This window comes from Vulpes lagopus, chromosome 6, assembly GCF_018345385.1.
Source record: "Vulpes lagopus strain Blue_001 chromosome 6, ASM1834538v1, whole genome shotgun sequence".
Taxonomy (NCBI): domain Eukaryota; kingdom Metazoa; phylum Chordata; class Mammalia; order Carnivora; family Canidae; genus Vulpes; species Vulpes lagopus.
Window position 1 is genome coordinate 124,441,515 of NC_054829.1, and position 24,426 is coordinate 124,465,940.

At 34.8% G+C, this 24,426-nt stretch overlaps 1 pseudogene; it reads right to left on the bottom strand.

The window, feature by feature from the left end:
* Window positions 1–5,177: 5,177 nt before the first annotated feature.
* On the bottom strand, window positions 5,178–7,091 carry LOC121493456 (annotated as a pseudogene).
* Window positions 7,092–24,426: the final 17,335 nt, after the last annotated feature.

A 24,426-nucleotide genomic window follows, 5' to 3' on the forward strand; every position in this document is an offset into this window, starting at 1 on the left:
CCACTTTTTTTTATCTCATTTGTGTTTTGGTGGTCAATCCTGGGGCTCTCTGCAAGTATTTCTGGTTTATATAAATTTGGGACTGAGCATCTTCTAACATACAGAACTTAATATACTCAGAACCAAGAGGATAATACTCTAGAACCCCTCAGGTAGACTACATTCTCCCTCCACTACAATTTTGTCACCACACCATCTTCCAGTCCAGTCCTGCCCTTTTTTACTTCTCCTTTTTTGTTTTCTTTTTTCCTCTTTACTTTTGTTTTTGTTGTTGTTGTTGTTTTTTTTTACTCTTTTTCTTTCCTCTTTTCTTTTCTTTTTTTTTTTTTTCTTCTTTTTGGGGATTCTTGGCCTTTTATTTTTTACTACTTTGTTTTAAAATTTGTTTTTCACTTTAGTGGTCTTTTTGTTTTACTTCGTTCTGATCTTTGTTTTCAATTTCTGGTTTCTGACCTCGTCAGAGTCACCTAGGGTGAAATTTACTTAGGTCGTGGTTGATATTCTTGAGTCAGCCCACTCATACAGCCACTCTGCACTGAGCAGAGAACTCATCACAAAAGAAAGAATCAGAAACAGAACTCCCTGCCACAGACTTTCAGAATTTGGATTACAATTCGATGTTAGAAAACCAATTCAGAAAAACAATTATAAAGCTACTGGTGGCTCTGGAAAAAAGCATAAAGTGTTCAAGAGACTTCAGGACTGAAGAATTTAGATCCAATCAGGCCAAAATTAAAAATCAGTTAAATGAAATGCAATCCAAACTGATTGAGCAATCCTGATATGAGCAATCCTGATATGAGCAATCCTGATATGAGCAATCCTCATATCGTGTCCTAACCATGAGGGTTAATGAGGTGGAAGGAAGGGTGAGGACATAGAAGACAAGTTGATGGCAAGGAAGGAAGCTGAGGAAAAAAGAAAAACAATTAAAAGACCATGAGGAAAGTTTAAGGGAAATATAGGATAGCCTCAGAAGGAAAAAAAATTACATATAATTGGGGTTCCAGAAGGTACCGAGAGGGCCAGAGGGCCAGAAAGCATATTTGAACAAATCATAGCTGAGAACTTCCCTAATTTGGGGAAGGAAACAGGCATTCAGATCCAGGATATAGAGAATTCCTCCCCTAAAATCAATAAAAACCGTTCAACACCTGGACATTTAATAGTGAAACTTGCAAATTCCAAAGATAAAGAGAAAATCCTTAAAGCAGCAAGAAACAAGAGATCCCTATCTTATATGGGGAGAAATATATTAACAGCAGACCTCTCCACAGAGACCTGGCAGGCCAGAAAGGGCTGGCATGATATATTCAGGATCCTAAATGAGAAGGACCTGCAGCCAAGAATACTTTATCCAGCAAGGTGCTCATTCAGAATAGAAGAAGAGATACAGAGCTTCCAAGATAGGCAGAAACTGAAAGAAGGTGTGACCACCAAACCAGCTCTGCAAGAAATATTAAGGGGAACTCTGTAAAAGAAAGAGAAAGTTCAAAGAAATAATCCATAAAAATGGGGACTGAATGGGTCTTATGATGACACTAAATTAATAACATTCAATAGTTATTCTGAACATGAATGTGCTAAATAATCCCATCAAAAGATGCAGGATTTCGGACCGGATAAAATGCAAGACCCATCTTGTTGCTGTCTACAAGAGACTCATTTTAGACCTAAGGACACCTCCAGCCTGAAAATGAAGGGGTGGAGAATCATTTACCTTTCAAGTGGTCCTCAAAAGAGAGCTGGGGTGGCAATCCTCATATCGGATACATTAAAGTTTATCCCAAAGACTGTAGTAAGAGATGAAGAGGGACACTATATCATACTTAAAGGGTCTACCCCAAAAAATACCTAACAATCATCAATATTTACACCCCTAATGTGGGAGCTGCCAAGTATATCAATCAATTAATAACCAAAATAAAGACTAATAATACACTAATAAAGTAAAGGAGTAGGAGACTTCAACACGACACTTTGTGCAAATGACAGATATTCTAAGGACAATATCATCAAAGAAACAAGAGCTTTAAATGATACACTGGACCAGATGGATTTCACAGATATATACAGAAATTTGCCTCTGAACACAAGTGAATACACATTCTTCTTAAGTGCACATGGAACTTTCTCCAGAATAGACTACATACTGGGTCATAAATCAGGTCTCAACTGATACCAAAAGATTAGGATTGTCTCCTGCATATTTTCAGACGATGCTTTGTAACCGGAACTCAATCACAAAAAAACAACAAACAGACAAACAAACAAACAAAAACTCAATCACAAGAAGAAATTTGGAAAAACTCAAACACTTCATTTTCATTAGTTTCTGTGAATCTACCAAACATTTAATGATGAAACAATACATATTCTACTAAAGCTGTTCCAAAAGATAGAAAGGGATGGAATACTTCCAAAATGGTTTTATGAGGCCAGCATCACCTTAATTCCAAAACCAAAGACCTCCCCCAAAGGGAGAATTATAGACCAATATCCCTGATGAACTCAGATGCAAAAATCCTCAACAAGTTACTCACCATTAGGATCCAACAGTACATTAAGATTATTCACCATGACCAAGTGGGCTTTATCCCCGGGATGCAAGGCTGGTTTAACACTCATAAAGCAATCAATGTGATAGATCATATCAGCAAGAGAAAAAACAAGGACCATATGAACCTCTCAATAGATTCAGAGAAAGCATTTGACAAAATACCCCATCCATTCTTGATCAAAGCTCTTTAGAATGAAGGGATAGAGGGAACATTCCTCAGAATCTTAAAAGCCATCTACAAAAAGCCCACAGCAAATATCATTCTTAATGGGGAAACACTGAAAGCCTTTCCCCTCAGATCAGGAACAGGACAGGGATGTCCACTCTCCCCACTTCTATTCAACACAGTACTAGAAGTCCTAGCCTCAGCAATCAGGCAACAAAAAGAAATAAAGCATTCAAATTGGCAACAAAGAAGTCAAACTCTCCCTCTTTGCAGGTGACATGATACTGCTCATAGAAAACCCAAAAGACTCCACCCCAAGATTGCTAGAAGTCTTACAGCAATTTGTCAATGTGGCAGGATTTAAAATCAATGCCCAGAAATCAGTGGCATTTCTATACACTAACAATGAGACTGAAGAAAGAGGAATTAAGGAGTCAATCCCATTTACAATTGCACCAAAAACATAAGATACCTAGGAATAAACATAACCAAAGAGATAAAGGATCTATACCCTAAAGACTACAGAACACCTCTGAAATCACAAAAATTGAGGAAAACACAAGAAGATGGAAAAACATTCCATGTTCATGGATTGGAAGAATGGATATTGTGAGAATGTCAATGCTACCCAGGGCCATTTACACATTCAGTGCAATCCCTATCAAAGTACCATGGACTGTCTTCAGAGAGTTGGAACAAAGAATCTTAAGATATGTGTGGAATCAGAAAAGACCCTGAATGGCCAGGGGGATGTTGAAAAGGAAAACTAATGCTGGAGGCATCACAATGCCAGATTTCAAGCTGTATTACAAAGCTGTGATCATCAAGGCAGTGTGGTAATGGCACAAAAACAGACACATAGATCAATGTAACAGAATAGAGAACCCAGAAATGGGCCCTCAACTCTATGGTCAACTAATATTCGACAAAGCAGGATATTCTATATCCAATGGAAAAATGACAATATCTTTAATAAATTTTCCTGGGAAAATTGGACAACCACATGCAGAAGAATGAAACTGGACCATTTTCTTACGCCATACACAAAGATAAACTCAATGTGAGCAAATGTGAGCAAGAATTTATCAAAATCCTAGAGGAGAACACAGGAAATACCCTTTTTGAACCTGGCCACAGCAACTTCTTGCAAGATACCTCTATGAAGGCAAAGGGAACAAAAGCAAAAATGAATTTTTGGGACTTAATCAAGATAAAAAGCTTCTGCACAGCAAAAGAAACAGTCAACAAAACTAAAGACAACCTACAGAATGGGAGAAGATATTTGAAAATGACCTACCAGATAAAGAAAGGGCTAGAATCCAAGATTTATAAAGAACTTATTAAACTCAACAGCAAAGAAATAAACAATTCAATCATGAAATGGGCAAAAGACATGAACAGAAATTTCACAGAGGAAGACATAGATATGGCCAACAAGCACATGAGAAAATGCTCTGCATCACTTGCCATCAGGGAAATACAAATCAAAACCACAATGAGATACCACCTCACAACAGTAAGAATGGGGAAAATTAACAAGGCAGGAAACCACAAATGTTGGAGAGGATGCGGAGAAAGGGGAACCCTCTTACACTGTTGGTGGGAATGTGAACTGGTGCAGCCACTCTGGAAAACTGTGTGGAGGTTCCTCAAAGAGTTAAAGATAGAGCTCTCCTATGACCCAGCAATTGCCCTGCTGGGGATTTACCACAAAGATACAGATGCAGTGAAACCAAGGGGCATATGCACCCCGATGTTTATAGCAGCAATATCCACAATAGCCAAACTGTGGAAGGAGCCTTGATGTCCTTCAACATATGAATGGATAAAGAAGCTGTGGTCTATGTATACAATGGAATATTACTCAGCCATCAGAAAGGACGAATACCCACCATTTGCTTCAACATGGAGGGAACTGTAGGGTATTAGGGTGAGTGAAGTAAGTCAATCAGAGAAGGACAAATATTATGTGGTCTCACTCATATGGGGAATATTAAAAATACTGAAAGGGATTATAGGGGAAAGGAGAGATAATGAGTGGGAAATATCAGAGAGGGAGACAAACTATGAGATACTCCTAACTCTGGGAAAGGAACAAGGGGTAATGGAAGGGGAGGTGGGTGGATGGTTTGACTGGGTGATGGGCAGTGAGGGGGGCACTTGACCGGATAAGCATTCAGTGTTACAATATAATATTGGCAAATTGAACCCCAATAAAATATTTTTTACCAATTTTAAATACAGTTTTATTTAAGACATTGCATTTTCCACTTAACAATACAGTGCTTATGAAATGCAATCTTTATTTCCTTTCCCTGCACACATATTCCATATTCAAGTATCAAGAATGTCCAGTATATTTACTATAGCAGCTTGACTTTAAAACTGCCATGGAATTTGCTACAAATTTGGGTCCTTCAAATGTATAGAACAATCCTAGACCTGTCTTCCTGTTGGCTTAATCAACCTCTTCAATGGTAGGCCCAGAGGAGGCACCATCAGAGGGAGGAGCTCCACCACCAGGAAAGCCTCCAGGCATTCCTCCTGGCATGCCTCCTGCACTCTGGTATAGCTTCATAATGATGGGGTTGCAGACTTCCTCCAGCTCTTTCTGTGATGTTCAAATTCTTCCTTCTCTGCAGTCTGGTTCTTATTGAGCCAGTTGATGATTTCATTGCCCTTGTGAAGAATCTTCTGTTTCTCTTTGTCATTGATTTTGACCTGAAGTTTTTCAACTTCAACAGTTGCTTTCATATTGAATGCGTAAGACTCAAGTGAATTATTGGAAGACACCTTGTCTCTCTCTTCTCATCTTCTGCTTTGTACTTCTCAGCTTCCTGGACCATGCGCTCAATGTCCTCCTTGCTCGAGCGGCCCTTGTCATTAGTGATGGTAATCTTGTTCTCTTTCCCTGTGCTCTTATCCACAGCAGACACATTGAGGATACCATTAGGATCAATATCAAAAGTGACTTCAATCTGAGGAACGCCACGAGGAGCAGGAGGTATGCCGGTGAGTTCAAACTTGCCAAGTAGGTTGTTATCCTTGGTCATAGCCAGCTCACCTTTATGGACCTGAATAAGCACACCAGGCTGGTTGTCAGAGTAGATAGTAAAGGTTCGTGTCTGTTTGGCAGGAATGGTAGTATTGCACTTGATAAGCACAGTCATGACTACTCCAGCAGTTTCAATACCAAGAGAAAGTGGGGTGACATCCAATAGCAGCAAATCTTGAACATTTTCAGATTTGTCACCAGAAAGAACGGCTGCCTGGACAGCTGCACCATAAGCAGCGGCCTCATCAGGGTTGATGCTCTTATTCAGTTCCTTTCCATTGAAGAAATCTTGCAGAAGTTTCTGAATCTTGGGGATATGGGTAGAACCACCCACCAGGACAATATCATGGATCTGAGGCTTGTCCAGCTTGGCGTCCCGAAGAGCTTTCTCTACAGGGTCCAGGGTGCCATGAAACAGATCAGCATTTAATTCTTCAAACTGGGCATGAGTAATAGAGGTATACAAGTCAATTCCTTCATACAGAGAATCAGTCTCAATACTGGCCTGGGTGCTGGAAGAAAGTGTACACTTAGCCATTCACATGCAGTACGGAGATGGCGGACTGCCCTCTTGTTTTCGCTGATATCCTTCTTGTGTTTGTGCTTGAATTCTGCTATAAAATGGTTGACCATTCGGTTGTCAAAAGCTTCTCCATCTAAGTGGGTGTCTCCAGCTGTGGACTTGACCTCAAAGATCCCATCCTCAATAGTAAGGATTGATACATCAAAAGTGCCACCTCCTAAATCAAAGATCAACACGTTCCTTTCAGCTCCAGCCTTCTTGTCTAAGCCATAAGCAATAGCAGCAGCAGTTGGCTCACTGATGATTCAAACTACATTAAGACCAGCAATAGTGCCAGCATCTTTGGTAGCCGGATGCTGAGAGTCATTGAAGTATGCAGGTACTGTGACAACTGCATTGGTAACAGTCTTCCCAAGGTAGGCCTCTGCAATTCCCTTCATCTTTGTCAGGACCATAGAGGACACATCCTCTGGATAGAAACTTTTTGTCTCCCCCTTGTATTCTACTTGGACCTTAGGTCTGTCAGCATCATTCACCACCATGAAGGCCCAGTGCTTCCTATCAGATTTGATGACAGCATCATCAAATCTACGTCCAATCAGCGCTTGGCATTGGAAACCGAGTTGGTGGGTTCATCACAACTTGATTCTTTGCAGCATCACTGATCAATCATTCGGGGTTCGGTTTCCCTGATCATTGGTAATTATTTCCACTTTCTCGTGCTGGAAGACACCCACGAGGAGTAGATGGTGCCAATATCGATCCCAACTGCAGGTCCCTTAGACATAGTTGCTTCTGTGTGGGCTGGGCTTGGCTTACGGAGACAACAGCTGTCTGCAGATCTGGTGCCCCATTCAATGAGCCCAATAAAAATATTTAAAAAATAATAATAAAGAGGATCTGAAAAACAAGCATTAGTTGGAGAGAAGTGAAGTCCTTGAGCACATGGAAAGGGATAGGATCCATTGTGAAACATATGGGCTTAGAAAGGAACATGGACATAACAATGATTTTTTTCCCCTCCTTTAACAAAGAAAAAAAATAAACTGTTTTGTGCTTGCTACTTTCTTTCTGGCTGTCTTTATTCTAGTGTGGATCCTACCTAAATCTTTGTATGGGTAATTCAATGACCCAGACATCCATTCACACAAAGCAGTTATCTACCACTGGTAGTATAATAAGCCCCCTCCCTTTTTAATTTCTATTCCCATTTAGGAAAGTTTCTTGATAGTGGAAACCAACGTTGTCATCCACCCAAGTAAATTTCACAGAATTTTAAGAATTTACCGTTGTTAGAGAGACAATTAATATCTGGAAATGTATAGAAAGCTAACTATATAAATTTCAGTTAATTTTTTTTAGAAGGTAGAGATTTCTGAATGCTCAACCGCAAGTGATGTGACTCATTTAGTTGTTTAAGTGTGGATGCATGGAGGTTGAAACACACAAGAGAAGAGAATTCAAAACATTTCCAGTGAAAGTGCAAATTACTAATGGAAAGGCAACTATTCTTTAGTTAATGATTTTATACAGTCTGGGAGGTAAGGAAACAATCTAACAAGATTTTTGCTCATTTATAGCGTCATATTATGTATGAAGATATATTGCATTATAGCCATTTAGATTCAATTAAATTCTGTCTTTTTCATATTTGAATTAATACTTATTAGTTATTTCTTTAATATTAACAATTTGTTATTTCTGAATTACTATGTGTTTACATATCTATATCAACATATATCTATTTATACTATTTAGGTATTATAATAGCCAATGCAGAACATAAAAGTTATATTTCTAGCAAGCAGATTAACCAAACATGGTAATTGTTTCATTTTGTTTTTTTTTTGGTTTTTTTTGGTAATTTTGTATTTTTAATAGAAATAATAAATTTCCAGTTTGTGAATTATAAGAAGTGATTATTGACAGATACTTATACCATAAATTTTCTTGTTCAATAATTATTTTACATGCATTTTGTATTGTAAAATGAATAGGCATAGTAAGAGTCATCAAAAAAATGTAATTTTTGTATTTCTAGGAAAATATGAAAACACTGGCTATTTTAAGGAAATTTCATATTCATATAAGTTTTGGAAATATGACACGTTCAATTTAGCATACAAATGCATAGGTTCTGAGAATAAAAAATAATAATAAATTTATCATGCTAACAGGCTTCTTAGACTTGATTTTAAACTATGATGGCTGGGCAGTATGTGGCAATTTTAGCTCCTTAATAATGTATAGAATATGCTTGATTTAATAATAAGAATACCTTGGAAGAAACGTTTTAAAATATAATCCTTAATTTCTGAGCAAACTTTAATTTTACAAACATAATCCTTTTAGGCCTCACAGTACCATAATACCAAACATACACAGTCATATGACCTGCTTCTGCTTCACCTTTTGCCATATATATTTAATTTAGGAAACATTTATATTTATATGCTATATAAAATATAAATACATATTTGTTTGATAAAACAATATTGTCAACAAATCAGTGAGAAGCATGACTACAACATTCAATGGATTACCATGGGCACTATTGACTAAAGCCCAAACTGAAAACATCATACTAGCCTCTTTATTGATCAATTTATCTATTTTTCCACCTATTATCTATTTGTATTTTATTGAGTGGGGGGTTCTGAACAACATTTTCTCTGTTTAAGTAAAACACATTCCTTAATATATTTCAGTCTCTAAATAACTTACTTTTTTTACATTCTACACACATTTTCAAGGTGGAAAACAGCCTTATTTTATTTCTTGCAATGGAATTGAGGATTTAAAATAAGACATTAAAAAGAGAATTTAATGTACTATGCACATCCCCACACGAACATGGCTGGTAATAGATAGCATTGGGATCAGTGACTTTACATACTGTCTCAGTCTCTCTTAGTTTGATTTTCTCAAAACAAGTATAGATATCATCCCAAAATCCAGGCACGCTTGACTATGTATTTGGGGCTGACAAGTGATTTATGAATAACTTACTGTATCACTAATAATTTTTGCTAAGTCCTACAAAAAAAATGTAGTGCTCACTTAAGCAGAGGAAGTTTATATTCTGACTAACAATCCTGAGCATTTTAAAGATAGACCAGTGATATATCAATTTTAATTCTTAAAATTTCCAGAACCAAACACTCAATTAAGGTATTCAAATTTCAAAACTCTAAATGTTTGTATTCTGAAGGTGATTTTCATATTTAATCCATGAAGCTAAATACGTGCATATTTATTTTAATTAGAATAAAGCATTCTGATATATATGTGTATGTGTGAGGGTTGATGTATTTTTAAAAATCACTATCACAATTAAGCCAGTGTGATATGAAAGGAAAGAGTACAGTTCAGGTTAATCTGAGCAAAACAGAACTTTTAGAATATATATTGATTTTCTACCTTCCAAAATACTTCCATAAATCATGATCATTGTATGCCATTCCTGTGTGCCCTTGATGCTGCAAACTATAATCTAATCTTTTACTTCAAGCTTCTAGAAAAGAACATTTTTCTTAGCATTTCTTCCTACTTATGCATTTTAGTTACTTTCTCTGTCTGCTTTTTTCTTTTATTTACCTACAATATTGCTAGCTATACACATGATGCTGACATCTCAAGGTCAACAAAATGAACTAATGAATAATAATACTTTTGTTCTCAGTGGGATTCTTGCCCAAGAGTTTAGTAAACGAAGAAAAAAATAAACTCTCAAGCACAGCGGTGTTTGCAAGCTTCTAAATGTGATTTCTGAAATGTTTGAGGCCAAAAATCCTTATGACTACACTTTAAATTTATGGCTTAAACTTTAACAGACCATCTTCACCTAGTATTTTCTATTTTCTGTATCCAAAAGAACATTCTATATGATCTGACATTTGCATTCAGGATAAAACAAATTGATAAATGTTTTGTAATTTTCATTTCATATGAAATCAAAAGTAATATTATCCTGATAATATTCAAGGAATGATTAGTCCTGTCTCATTTATATTTATTACTCTTTTCTATTTTGATAATTTTTCCCATATTCTGATTATTCATTACCTCCACTTGCACAATTGATTGGCTATAATGAATGCTGTGAGCTCTACTCAACTGAAACAGCTCTTCCTTGTAGCATTCACATTGGAAAATAATAAAAGTGTGACACGTAAATATATTGGATAGGAGAGTGCAAGAAAATGGATTGGAACAGGACAATTGAAATGAAGAGAAAGAAAAATTATGAAAGACTTTATTAGAAAAGATAAATGTACAAAAATAGCACAGGTTAGCAAGAAAGAGATTCAATGAATCAATTGTACCTTTATACAGTGTTTCTTAATACCGTCTGCTCTTAAAACAAGTTCTAAAGAATCTCCAAAAGCAAAGTCTTTAATGGAATGCACCTTCACTGAAGGGTAGCAACTTGACACACTTCTTTCAGGAGAGTTTGAATTTTATAATGGAAATATCATGACATTAACCAAAGGTGTTCACTAACTGATCTGAATTAAATAGATACAAACCAAAGGCAAGATACCCTTAGGAATTTGAACATAGAATAATAATGGCCTAATTTATTCAGAGTATAAAGTGCAGCTTAAGTTCAGTAAAGCAATTATAATTTCTATCTTGCAGAAATGTTTTATTTTAATCACTACACTCAGGTTATTTTTCTCTGATAATAATTGATCGCCTTTCATACACAATATCTATCATCTATCTATTATCTATCTATCTATCTATCTATCTATCTATCTATCTATCTATCTATCATCCACAGTCATGAATATGAAAGGCATTGTCACTTGAGGTAAAAAGAAAATAAAAGTAAATCTAGATTGCTATTTACTGCAAAGATTCTAAATCAACAAACTAACCGGCTTAAGCTCATTTTAAAATGAAACATATGGAAATATAGAAAAAAATTTAAAAGGTGATAATAAACCTAGGAGAAGGTTAAGATTTAGAGTGGAATGCAAAAGTAGCAAAAAGGAAGACTGGCTATCTCTGAACGCTTTGAAACCTTGAGATAATTTTTAGTAGGTCTAAAATTCCTCAATATTTTTATGTTCCCTACAATTTGTAAAAACAATTGTCATAATTGTATAACTACTTTATTTCCTAAAAATTATAAAACAAGTAATTTCTGTATATAATACAATTTCTGAGAATAGTAATATGACTCTAAAAATGTGCTTTTTAACTAATATATAATGCATTGCTATTTGTGAGTATTAGGAGTCTTTTATTTATTCTTTTTTTTCTTCTCTAGTGAAATTATGTTTGCTTTCACTGGATTCTTGCAAATAAGAAATGATTTAAAGTCAACAAATATTCTTAAATGCTTACAGTCAGAAAGAACCATATTATACAGATTAAATAAAAAATTTTGAATGTTCAATAACAATTTGTTAAAATGGATTTTCAATAAAGTGGATTTTGAAGGTTATCAGCTTTAATAAAAACTTGATTTTATTTTCTTCACTAATTCAAGTAAACTACTCATTATAAATACAATTTAAAGTTAGAAATGGAAATAATTTTGATGATGGTGTTCATGTTAGTATTGACTCCTTATTCCATTTTGAAGAATCGTTTGTATGTTTAGCTTACTATGTTACATCATCAATTTAACTCTAGTTGGCCAAAGATAAACTAAGCTGCACATTACTTAAAGAATGAAAGCAGATTTACGCGATGCCTGGGTGGCTCAGTGGTTGAGCATCTGTCTTTTGCTCAGGACATATCCCGGGGTCCAGGATCGAGTCTCTTAGCAGGCTCCTAGCATGGGGCCTGCTTCTCCCTCTGCCTGTGTCTCTACCTCTCTCTGTGTCTCTCATGAATAAAATTAATATCAAAAAAATGAAAGCAGATTTTATTCTACAAATACTGGTAGGAGGGGAGTTTGAGTTGTGGTCAAATCAATTTTGTGCAGAGTTGTCTGGGTGCTTTAAGGAATAATGAGGGAGTAGAGAAGGGGCAAGTGGATGCTCAGTATGGTCTGGGGAGTGACAAATTATAACAGCTTGGTCAGTGTAAATGCCATTGAGACAGCTGTGTCTGCTAGCTGGCAGTATTGATGTTAGAATTTTATTCTGCAACAGATTTTGGGACACCGAGTCCATATCCTTTCTGATAGACATTTCAAAGGCATGGCTCCCAGGTCCTTGAGAAAGATACTCCTGGGTTGTAGGAGATACATACATATATTTATCAAAAGAACAGAGGGAGGATTACAATTGTAAACTTTTTAAACAATAAATGCTCTAGGGCAGGGAATTCTTAGCTGAAACAAATGGCTAATTCTTTTGACAGCCTTGAGGTTCCCAAGCTGAATTTTAGAGGAGGGTGGGGTCCTCCTACTGACTCCATCTTAAGCTGTTAAAAGGCTTTTGCTAGAATTTGTCCGAGTATGTCCAAGTCTCATAACACAGGGGTTTGAATGGAGTCCTGTGTGCCCAGCGTGCTTTCCAGTTCTCCAGTTAGAGTGGACAAACCCAGAGACCACAGAGCTTAGGGGCTGACACAATGCTAACACACACTACTGTTTACAAAGAGAGGGTAAGAGGCAGATCGAGAAAAATTAAACAGAAATGGATCAAACTGTTCAACAGCAACAAGTGGCTGTGTGAATATTGACATAATGACAGGATTTAAGCATTGTAATAAACTGAATATTTATACCCTTCCCCCATTTGTATGTTGAAACCAATTCCCTATGTGATTTTAGTGAATGTGGGACTTTGGGCCCAGAGCTGTGAGAAATAAATTCCTGTTGTAGTAAAAAGCCACCCACTCTGGCTATGGTGTTTTGTTATAGCAGTCCAAAAGGACATTTGGACATTTATCATTCAAATTAGAATATTTTAGGGCTAATTTCACATAAAGTTATGACAATTATTTACAAATTCAACAAATTTCCTTTTAAAAATTATATTATCATTATTATTTTTTTTAATTTTATTGCCAAGGTGGGGCTCAAACTCATGACTCTAAGATCAAGAGTCACGTGCTCTACTGACTGAGCTAACCAGGCACCCCCAAAAACTTGACTTTTGATTAACAACATGGATTTTTAAATGGGAATGAGATATGTAAAAGTAATATTCATTAGCATTATGTAGGCCACCAGTTTCTATCAGCAATGCTGGGGTCAACAGATAAATTACAGTACTCCAATTTTATACTAGAAACATTTAGTTGTGTTACATGACCCCAAAATACTTCCTCATAATGTTCACTTTTTTACTATAGATTTTTACTTGAATTTATTGAAATGGAATTTACAATTTTGATGAGTTTTGATAAGTACATATTCCTCTGCAAGCAGCATTGATTATAAATCATTTCTCTCACCCCAAGAAGTTTCTCTATCACTTTTTGCTGTCATCCTCAAACCAAAGTAATCATTGATGTCCTATCTGTTGCTATAAATTAGTTTTTCCTTTAAATTTTCATAGAAATGGAATATTACAGCATGATCACTTTCATGTTCATCTTCTTTTGAGCATCACACTGTTTTAGAGATAAATCTATGTTTGTATATAGAAGTAATTCACTATTTTTTGTTATAGGGTGTTATCTCAATTATGCATATACAGCAGCTTGTTCTTCCATTTACCAGTGAACGGGTTTTGAATTATTTTCAGTTTGGGATGATTGTGACTACAGTTGCTTTGAATATTCAAGTATAAATCTGATAAAGATATTTTACTTTGTGAATATTTATTCATTCCAGAGAGAGTGCACATAGGGGGCAAAGGGAGAGGGAGAATTTTTATAATTGTCTTCTCTTTACATATGTTTGCATGTTTTCTTTGGTTTGCTTCTAAGATTTCTCTATCCATGATTTCAGCAATGTGATTTAAATGGGCCTTGTGCAGGGGCTCCTGGGTGTCTCAGTTGTTGGTTAAGCATCTGAGTCTTGATTTTGACTCAGGTCATGATCTCAGAGTCATGGGATCAAGCCCTGGTGTCCAGCTTCATGCTGGTTGGGCATGGAGCCTGCTTAATATTCTCAAAATCTGTAAGTGGGCTTTCATGTGGTTGTCTGTTAGACTGCTCACTATTTCACCACTGGTCATGGAATCTCTGTTGTTTTCTCTTTATCTTAATGTTTTGTATGTGCATGCTTTAGTTTGGCAGCTTCTATTGCTTTGTCATTGAGTGGATAGATTATTTCTTCTGTGGTAACTATTGATTCCATCCAGAATTGTTTTAATTTCAATATTGTACTTTTCATCTTTAGAAGTCCTGTGTGGTTCTTAATTTTGATCAGATATAGGATATGGCATATTTAATACTGTTGAATATTGTTTTACTTTCTTTAAAGGGTTTGAAGCTTGAACTTTAACAATGCAGAGTGTTTTTAAGTTTTGTTAGAAGACGTCTAGAGTAGCCTTTGATCTAAGTACACATTAGCCCTACTAAATTACAACCCTACCCAGGTCTATTCTGAATATTCCAGATATTCCAAGAAGACCACAACTGTAAGTGGCTAGAACCGAAATCACTGCCTAATTCTGTGTGAGCTTTTTGCATTTTTTGGCTTCTAACACCCTTATTATTCTTTGTCCTGTGAATGTATTCTTCATCATTCAGCAAACATATCAAGAGGACTGCTTTGCAGATTTCTGCAGCTGTTTCTTTGTATGCAGTTGACTCTTGAATGGGTTTCAACTACCTGAATCCACTTACACACAGGTTGTTTTCAATAAATACAGTACAGGATTGTGCATGTGTTTTTCTCATGGTTTTCTTAATAACATTTCTTCTTCTCCATTTTACTTTATTTTAAGAATATAGTACATGGTACATATATGTTAGTTGACTGTATTATTGGCAAAGCTTTACCAATCAGTAGTACACTATTAGTAGTTAAGTTTTGGGGGAGTCAAAAGCTGTATGTGGATTTTCAACTATGCAGAAGTTGGCTTCCCTAACCCCCATGTTGTTCAAGGGTCAACCTTTGATTTCTGTCTTTGCTACTTTGCCTGCAACTTCCAGCCATTTGTTTCTCCTTAATCATCAATCTGTATCTTTTTAACTCAGCAAGCTCTAGTGCTTTGACTGGGTTTCCCTTTCCTGAGCTTTAGTCCAAAAAGTATATATAGGCAAAAGCTATGAGAATCTTCTGGGTTTCTCTTTTTTTACCGCTTTGCTGAGAGATTATAGTTCTGTCTTTCCTTGTCAATGTCTGAAAACTACTGTTTTTCATTCAGTTTATAGCTAAGACTAGAAGACAAGTTTGATCCCAGTGACTCCTTCAACTTAGCTGGAGCTGGGTATATGTATTGTATGTGTGTGTATCACTTTTAGTTTTGTGGTAAATTGATTATCATTCAGAAAAATTTTGTAATTATGGAATTGTCTCACTTTTATTTAACTCTTTAAAACTTTTTAAAACTTTTATTGTATACTTAAATATACAATATCCTATCTAAAATACACACATATTTTATTTAAAATACTAAACTTAAAGCCTTTGGTGATTTTGTTTTTGAGCTGCATTATATTTTTTTTAAACTAAGAATGTTATGGATCACGAGTAAGAATGAGATCTGTAACGTGTGGCAATATATCCTTAAAATATACATGTAGTCTCCATTTTAGTAAAAGTCTGATATTTAAAAAGGCTGTTACAGTTTGAAACATTTTGAGCAACAGATCACCAACCCCATTCCTCAGAAGTAAAAGTTTTGTCTCAGGGAGTGCCTATCAGTTTGAGAAATGCATTACTGTTGGTTCAGGAGAATCATTTGTTCTTCTCATCTGTATGGAGATGCGCTTATGATACTTTTCTGAATACCGTTTTTGTAATGACTCCATTTTATCGCATTATGGAACACCTGTTTTTGTATTTGTTATCATATATCCTCCATACATCTCTAGAAAAGGGAAGTTGAACAGAAGCAACCATAGATTAATAGCTGGTTGGTGTAAAAAACTTCATAACCTAAAATCTTGTTGCTTTTAACCCCATCCTGTCATTGTAATTCACTATAATATTTCTAAAACTCTGCTTTTTGCTGCTTTTTTTTTTCTTCCTTTCTACAGCTGCATAAGCAGGTGCAGGTTTGAAGCAGTATAAGGGATGAAAGAGAGTTTATCATACAAATAATAGTATCATTTACCCCACCTCAACCCTGTAATTGACCTGATTGATCGTAATGTTAAGATTCTCCTCTCTGAATTCACTAAAAACCAGTGGGTAAATATATAGCAAGGGGTATTTTATTGACACAGTAGAACCTAATAGCAGTCTATCTTTTAAAAATACATATGATTTTCCTAACAGAACCAACTGAGGTTTTCATTCTGTAAGTGTATCTTTCCTCTTGCTTTGGAATGAGAAATACCATATCATTTTGTTTTCTGCTGCACATTTGCCACAGTCCTTAAAGGTTTCACGCAAAGCAAAATAAATCATCCAGACACGTAATATTTATAAGCATGGCAGTTTAAGTAAAACGAGGACTGTTCCTTTTAATTCAAATTCCTGATAGATTTTTTTTTTTCAAGCTAGGTGCACAAAGGGCATGATGATGTAACATCCATATGCTGATTTGAATAAATTGGGCTGATTGGCTTCTGGAAACTTTTTTGAAGGCCCAAGCATATCCAGGAGAATAAAGCCTTAATGTCCAGCTGTCTTTTATACCTACCAAGATAAATATACCCCAAGTGATCTTTTATTTGGCTATATATCTCATACAGAAAGAAGTAGAAACCAATAAAAAGGAAGTGACTCTGCCTAACATGAAGCAGAAGGGAAGGAAGCTTTGTGGCAATGTTCTGTGAAAGGTTGTAGAGATACATAATATAATCTGCATAACTGACAAAGTTCCCTGGGTGATAACACAGTGCATAAGTTTTCAGGAACAAGCCATATATTTTGTAAAGAAAGAATTTAAAGGGACAGTGTGAATATAATCAGTCTATGTGGATGGCATTTTGAGCTTATTAAAACTATCTCATGTCAAAACAAATTCAAAAGAACTTACTGTTGCTTTATGTAATTCAAAGTATAGCCATCTCCAATGTCTCTTTTCAAAGCCCATAATATACAAATAGTCAAGCACATATGCTTGACATCTAATTTATTTTTGATATTCTGTGAGCCTAGTGCATCAGTTTGCTCATATTTGAAGCACAGAGTTATAAAACAAAATTCAAATGTTGTGAACATTTCATCGAGGCCATTATTCTCTAGTCAGCAAGGCTGAACGTTTGAAATATTCTCAAAATCAGTTTATCTCTCATACTAACCACAACTTGCCACTTTTAAATCTGATAATGACCCCAACATTTCTTTTGGAGATGAAGTAGAGTAAATGCTGCATCTGTTTGATAAGGTGTCTAGAATTTCATAAATTTCTTTATGCCAAAGTAAATAAACATAAACTAGACTGATACAAAATGCTAGTACAATAGTGAAAAAATATTACACTTGGCACATTTGGCTTGAAATCAAGTACTATTCCATTTTGATAAGCCACCATAACTAAAATAATTTCAGCAGACAGTATCTTTCATAAATAAGATTTGTTACATGCTTTAAAATTACTTGAAGTAGAGGGACAGAGGAAGAGAATCCTCAAGCAGACTTCCTGCTGAGACAGAGTTTCATGTGGGACTAGATACCAGAACCCTGAATTTGTGACCTGAGCCAAAATTTGCTCAGTGAGGAGTCTGCTTCAGAGTCTCTCTCTTCATCTCCCTTTGCCCTTCCCTGTGCATACTCCTTCTTGCTCTTTCTCTCAAATAAATAAATACATTATAAATAAATAAACAAACAAACAAAATCTTTATTTTTTTTTCCAAAGGGATTTTATTATACATCAACTTACCAGGAAAAAAAATTTCCATCACGCATTTTATGGTTCTTAAAAATCAGTGGTCTTTCACTTTTCATTCACCATGTTAGTGATCTACCCAGAAAAGAGTAAAATCTAAAGTAAAGTTTACATATGGCAATCACACTCCTCTGATTTAATACAAATGATAATTTCTCAATGTGTAAAACAGAGTTCTTTGAATCAGAATGTGAAAGCATTAAATTGGAAACTGAAAAAGCAAAGCAAACCAAAAGTTTATTTGGGGTCTTTTAAGAATTCAAGTCCAGGAGACACAGATTCAAGAGGAACCTGAAAGGTTCTGGGTGTTTGGCTTAGCCATTCAGGAGCTTGTACTTCAATTATCTGGGGTATGTTTCAGATCACTGATTATTGGGAAGCCATTGATTTTGCAGCTATCCCCATTGTTTGAGTTCCTCCCATAAGCCCAAAGTCACTTCTGGGGAATTTAAAGGGCCATTGTATTTTATTTCATCTTCATTTTTTTTCTTTTCTTTTCTTTTTTTTTTTTTTTTGAGAGTGGGAAGCAGCCATATATACAGAAGGCATTTTAAAAAGTCACAGTATACTCTCTCTCTCTCTCTCTCTCTCTCTCTCTCTCTCTCTGTCTCTCTGTCAAATAAATGAATAATCTTAAAAAAAAAAAGTCACAGTGAGGGTCCAGAGAAAGTTACAGAATTAGAAAAGACCTAAAAAGACCTCAAGTGTACATTTCAAATTTACTCATCTTCTGCACAGAGACAGCTTATAACAATACAAAAACACTGGGAGGAGGAAGAGTCTGATATTCAGAGTCACCACATTGTTAGATTCCTATATCTAGTTTCCATCAAAAAAATCACAAGGCATACAAAGAAATGAAACCTTGTCCCATTCAAAGGAGAACATAAAACAACAGAAACTTTCTTTATGAAAACCTTGGTGGCAAAACTACCAGATAAATACTTTAAACAATTGTCCTAAAGATGCTCAAAGAACCAGAGGAAGAGATGGAGAAAGAAAACTAGAAATAAAAACTACATATTGATAATAAAATAGGATATGATGCAGTATTTAAAGGGAATGAGCTAGTAATACCTGCATGAACATGCATGAACCTCAGAAGCATCACATTGAGAAAATGATTGAGTGAATGAAACCAGACATAAAAGTATATAGACTATGTAATTCCATTTATATGAACTTCTAGAAGAGGCAAAACTAATTTATAGTAATAGAAATCAGAGCAGTGATTGCTTAGGTGTTGAGAGAAGAATGTTTTACTGAAAAGAAGCATAACGGGCTTTCTGGTGCAATATAAAATTTCTTGATAGAGATATGTGTTAATGAGTGTTAGGAATTTCTCAAAATACAAAATATATCTAATAAATAATAGAAAGTGGCATCAATCTATTTATTCATCCATTTATTCATATCTTCCCATCCCTATTTATCAAACACTGATTTTAAAAAGACCTAAGCCTAATGAAATGTCAGAGACCATATTCATTATATTACACATCAATTAAATTTAATCATCCCCTAATGTACATGGAATTAGAAATCACTTTTTCAAATTTTATTTGGAAATGATGAACCAAGGTAGAAATTACATATTTGAGAGAAAATTTGCTTTACTAAAATAGATGGACCTCCCATTTTTTTTAAAAAACAAGTACAAAAAGAACTGAAGAAAAAAAAAAAACATGTGGCTTATTCATAAACTATAAACTTAAGAGAATTATCCACGAGCTAGTTCTCAACCTAAAAGAAATAACAAATTTGTAAAGGAGATTTGGGGTTGAAATAATTTGACTCTTGTGTCAAATCCTCTTCTGTTTTAAAGAGAAGAGGTTTAAACAGTAGGCATCCCTGAAGCATTAATGAGAGTTATGAGATCCTTTGATCTATCAATGGGTGTTGATGATGAAGGATAATTTTTATTTTTGTAGGTCCATCTTGAACATTTTCACCCCAGTCACTGTGTCAGAAAGCATCCAGTACATTTCTAAATGCTTCTCTGGGAACACATATTTCTTCCTTACACTTTTCCTGCCCCCCACCCACCACCACCTTGGAAGCTACTAACCTAAAAATCTTGAGTGACCACATTTCTGTTGGAGGGACCCTGTACTGGGCCTCTGACTAGTGTGGTAAAGAAAGACTCTGAGAGGACTATCTAAGAAGAGACTAAGGATGGTCTTAGAAAACACTGAAAAATACAATGTGATTAGAGAAAGCATTCAAATATTGACCAGCTTAACTTGGAGTGCAAAGGATAGGCTGAGTGCAATCTACTATATCCAAAGACTCTAGAGAAGGGTAAGCAGCCAAAGAGCTTGTGAAATGGATTTCAGCAATGGAGGCACATAGTGAGTGGGAAGATACTGGGTGATTTGCTAGCTCTTGCAGCTGTCAGGATGGACAAAGAATGTTTATGAATAAAGTAGCCCACAAGCTCCAAACAAGGATGATCCATTACTCCCAACCTAATCACTAATCCTGAAACTTAGATTGCCTCCTGAGCTCTCAGGAGAAGAAAAGATATTCACAAAATTATTCTAGAGTTATTAAATGGTTAAAAATAAATCATATTTTAAATGAAGAGGTTTTTTTAGCCTTACTTGGCAATATTGAGTTCATTCCAATATGAAGAAATAAGGGTTTCACCCAAATTGGACTCAGTTCTAAATAAGTACATTTGCAGCCTTGAAATTCTCCTTCATCTGGGGGTAAGAGTATATAGTAAGATTTTTTAAGAATATTTGTATAGTATATATCTTTATCTGTGGTTGAAGAAAACTCCTCAGATATGATCAGAAAGAAAATATATCTCATAAAAGCATTAGAGTAATGCTGCGTAGAGAAGATGCATACTCTCGGAGTTATCAGTTTTAGAGTATTCCATAAGATTAAGCTTCAGAACACATTAAAAAAAGTTTGTCAAATTCTTAGAGAAGAGTGAACAGGAGTAAATTAAGGAGCATAGAAATATATATTTAAAGGTCAAATATTGGACTCTACATTTTTTAGATAACTATCTTCTTAGAGGTTTTGGTGCTAAAATTGAAGCCTTGAGCAGGCTTCGGAAGATGTTGCTCTAAAACTAGAGAGGGAGACCATTGCTAAACTAGAAAGTTCAGGGTAGAAGTGGCCATTTTTTGAGAGATTTTATATATACATTCTTTAGAGGGCATACTTTTTCTTTTGATTGTATAAAATCTTGAATTTTTGGATTACACTAAACCCTAAAGAGAGTCAATGGCAAGTAATCTGAAAGTTATAGTTACAGGTTTCAGAAAATAGAGACACAAAATACAGGGATCTGGCCTCTTATTTTCCTCTGGAGCTTGTTATCTCAGTCCAAGAGATTCCTGAAGAGCTGGAAGCTTAGTTGTAGATTTTGTTGGACACCCAGCCAAATATCTGTTCCCTTTAAGCAGCAGAATCTTGTTGTTGATAAGCTTACCAATGTGTTTCCCTGATTTCATCAGAAATTCTAATCAGAACCTTTATCAGAAATTCTAATTATATTCATACTAAGTTCACTGGGAAGAAGGAAGCCAATGATGGGGTAAAGGGATGGCTCTGCAGTAGAGTAGGCCGGGGTACAAAGAGATCATATTATCTTCTATTCATAAAGGATAGACCTCTGTAGAAATAGAACAGCAAATATAGTAATCCTAATATTTAACACTTAATGAATACTACCTGTAAGGTTCTTTTCTAAGAACTTTATATGAGTTAAATAATTTTCTCCTCAGCAGACTCCTCAATAGTAGGTAATGAAATTAAATTATTTTATAGGTTATTAACTGAAATACAGAGAAGTTGAGAAATTTGCCCAAGTTATAGAGCTAGAAAATGGTACAGAGAATCTGCTTCTAGAAACTTCAATATCAAGCCCCACAATGCTCTTGTAATTAATTAATTAATATTACTCTGTGTAAGAAGGAGGCATAAACTTTATTTGGCTCACAGACTAAAGTGTAACATAGAGGAATATTTAAGAAAAAGATTCATGTACCAATATCTAGAAAATTAACTAGGTGAAAACAATCAAATATTATTTACTGGAGTTATATTGATTTACTAGACTCAAACACATACCACATCAGGGTGAGATATAATATTCCTCTTATGTTTAAATGTAAATATTTATGTATATGTAATATTAAAATAAAAATGCTTATTTTTTAAGTCTTTGAAACAATTTTATAATATACTTATACAGGCCACAAAAGATGTCAATACTTTCTGTATAATTTAAACTATACAGATGACATTCTATGATATGCCCAAGATTTATTTGAAAGAAAAGTAAAATATATTAATAGATCTGAAGCAAATTCAAGAAAAAAATTAACAAATTCAAATAATATCAGAAATAAAGTAGGGTATAACTTTAAAAATATAAAGAATACTATGTAAAACTTGTTTCTAACTGACAATATTTCTGTGTTGTCAGTTAGAAAATTAATATTCAAATTTAAAAAATGGAACAAAAATAACATGTTTCAAAAGTGGAATAGATATGGACAGAGCATACTTAGTTTCCCAGATGAACTCAAGAGTCCAAAACTGCAATACATACAAAATCTCAAGGTCAAAATTATTCTTAAGGGTTAAAATATCTTTCCAAATTTTAATTCATTTTTTTTTAATTAAACCTTTGATGACAGATGCAATCTCTTATCTGTTTTGTTGTTGCTGATGAGTTACATATTTGTCTTTATATTAAGCCAGGGTAAGTTCTCCTATTGAAGAAGTCTTTCTTCAATGTTATAATAATTCAAATATTGGAATATAGTTAGCATTCAAATTGTTCTCTACTCTAAACAACCAAACAAAAAAACTAAATCCTTCAGGTCTTTCTAATTTAATGTTACTAAATTTCATCTGTTCTCCAGCATTCATAAATTCCGAAATAAACTTAGTACCTTCTAAAAGTTTAAATCTATTCAAAGAATTCCAATTGTAGCTGCTTGTTTACACAAAGACTTTTTTCTTGTCAGGAGTTTCCTTGCTCACATTCTTTCTCCCTTCTATGAGCCATGTTTCAATCTACCTTCATTGTCTGGCATGATAAATCTTCTTTAAAGTCTATACCTATCCAGTATTTAATCATTTTCAAGGTTATGAATTTTCTTCCAAACTTTATCCTGAATTGATTTTCCTTTTTCCGAAGACATGATTTATCATATATTTTGGAATATTCTATTATGCTTTACATGATTCACTCTCATAACTATATAGAGTAAGAAGTATTTATCTTTTTTCTGTCTGTTCTTATAAATATGTCTAAGACAAAGTGGAAAGTATCTAGCAAAATTAACATAACAAAAGTGGAAAGTATCTAACAAAATTAACATTGATATTTTAATTGTAAGCCTATGGAAGATATGCTTATTATCAATTAACCAATACAGTACTCAATGTAATTAATGTTGCTTCACTATTGATGCTTAGTTATGATAAATTATTTACCATTTTTTCAACAAGTCAAGGTTGATTTCTAGAAGATATAAAAAACTGATGTAAAGATCAAACTAATTTTATAAGCCTTTTCATATTTAGTAGAGCCCTTAAAAGCATGTGAATGTATTTGGAAATGGTATCTATAGAAAGGGAAACTTCCTGTTTTTTAAAGATTTTATTTATTTTTTCATGAGAGACACAGAGAGAGGCAGAGACATAGGTAGTGGGGGAAACAGGCTCCCTGTGGTAAGCCTCATATGGGACTAGATTCCAGGATCTTGGGATCACACTCTGAGCTGAAGGCAGATGCTCAACCACTGAGCCACCCAGGAGTCTCTATTTATGCACATTTTATACCCACAACTCCCCTCTCAATAGGAGACTGGCTTCAACTGTTAGCAAATTGCATGTGCTTGACATCAATTCCATACTAGCAATAAGATTCAAAGATTTCAGAAGAGAGAAAAAGGTCCTTTCTTATTAAACAAATATTATATTGTGTGATCCTTAAACGTACAAATTGCTATTTAAAATAATATCTTCACATGGTTGCTAATAAAGCAACTATTACTCTCCTACTACTTTCTTAAGAATAGAGCCATTATTTATTCATGCTTTGTATAATTGGTAGATGTTGATTAGTATAAGGCAACAATGACATTTCTGTTTCCTTCCCACTAATTGGAAATCAACATGAGTATGTCCCATATTTAGCTAATAACACCTATGGATAGGTCCACTGAGGTTTCTGAGAAAGTTAAAATTAAATAGCACAGAAGCTAATGTTTTACTGCCTTAGATATT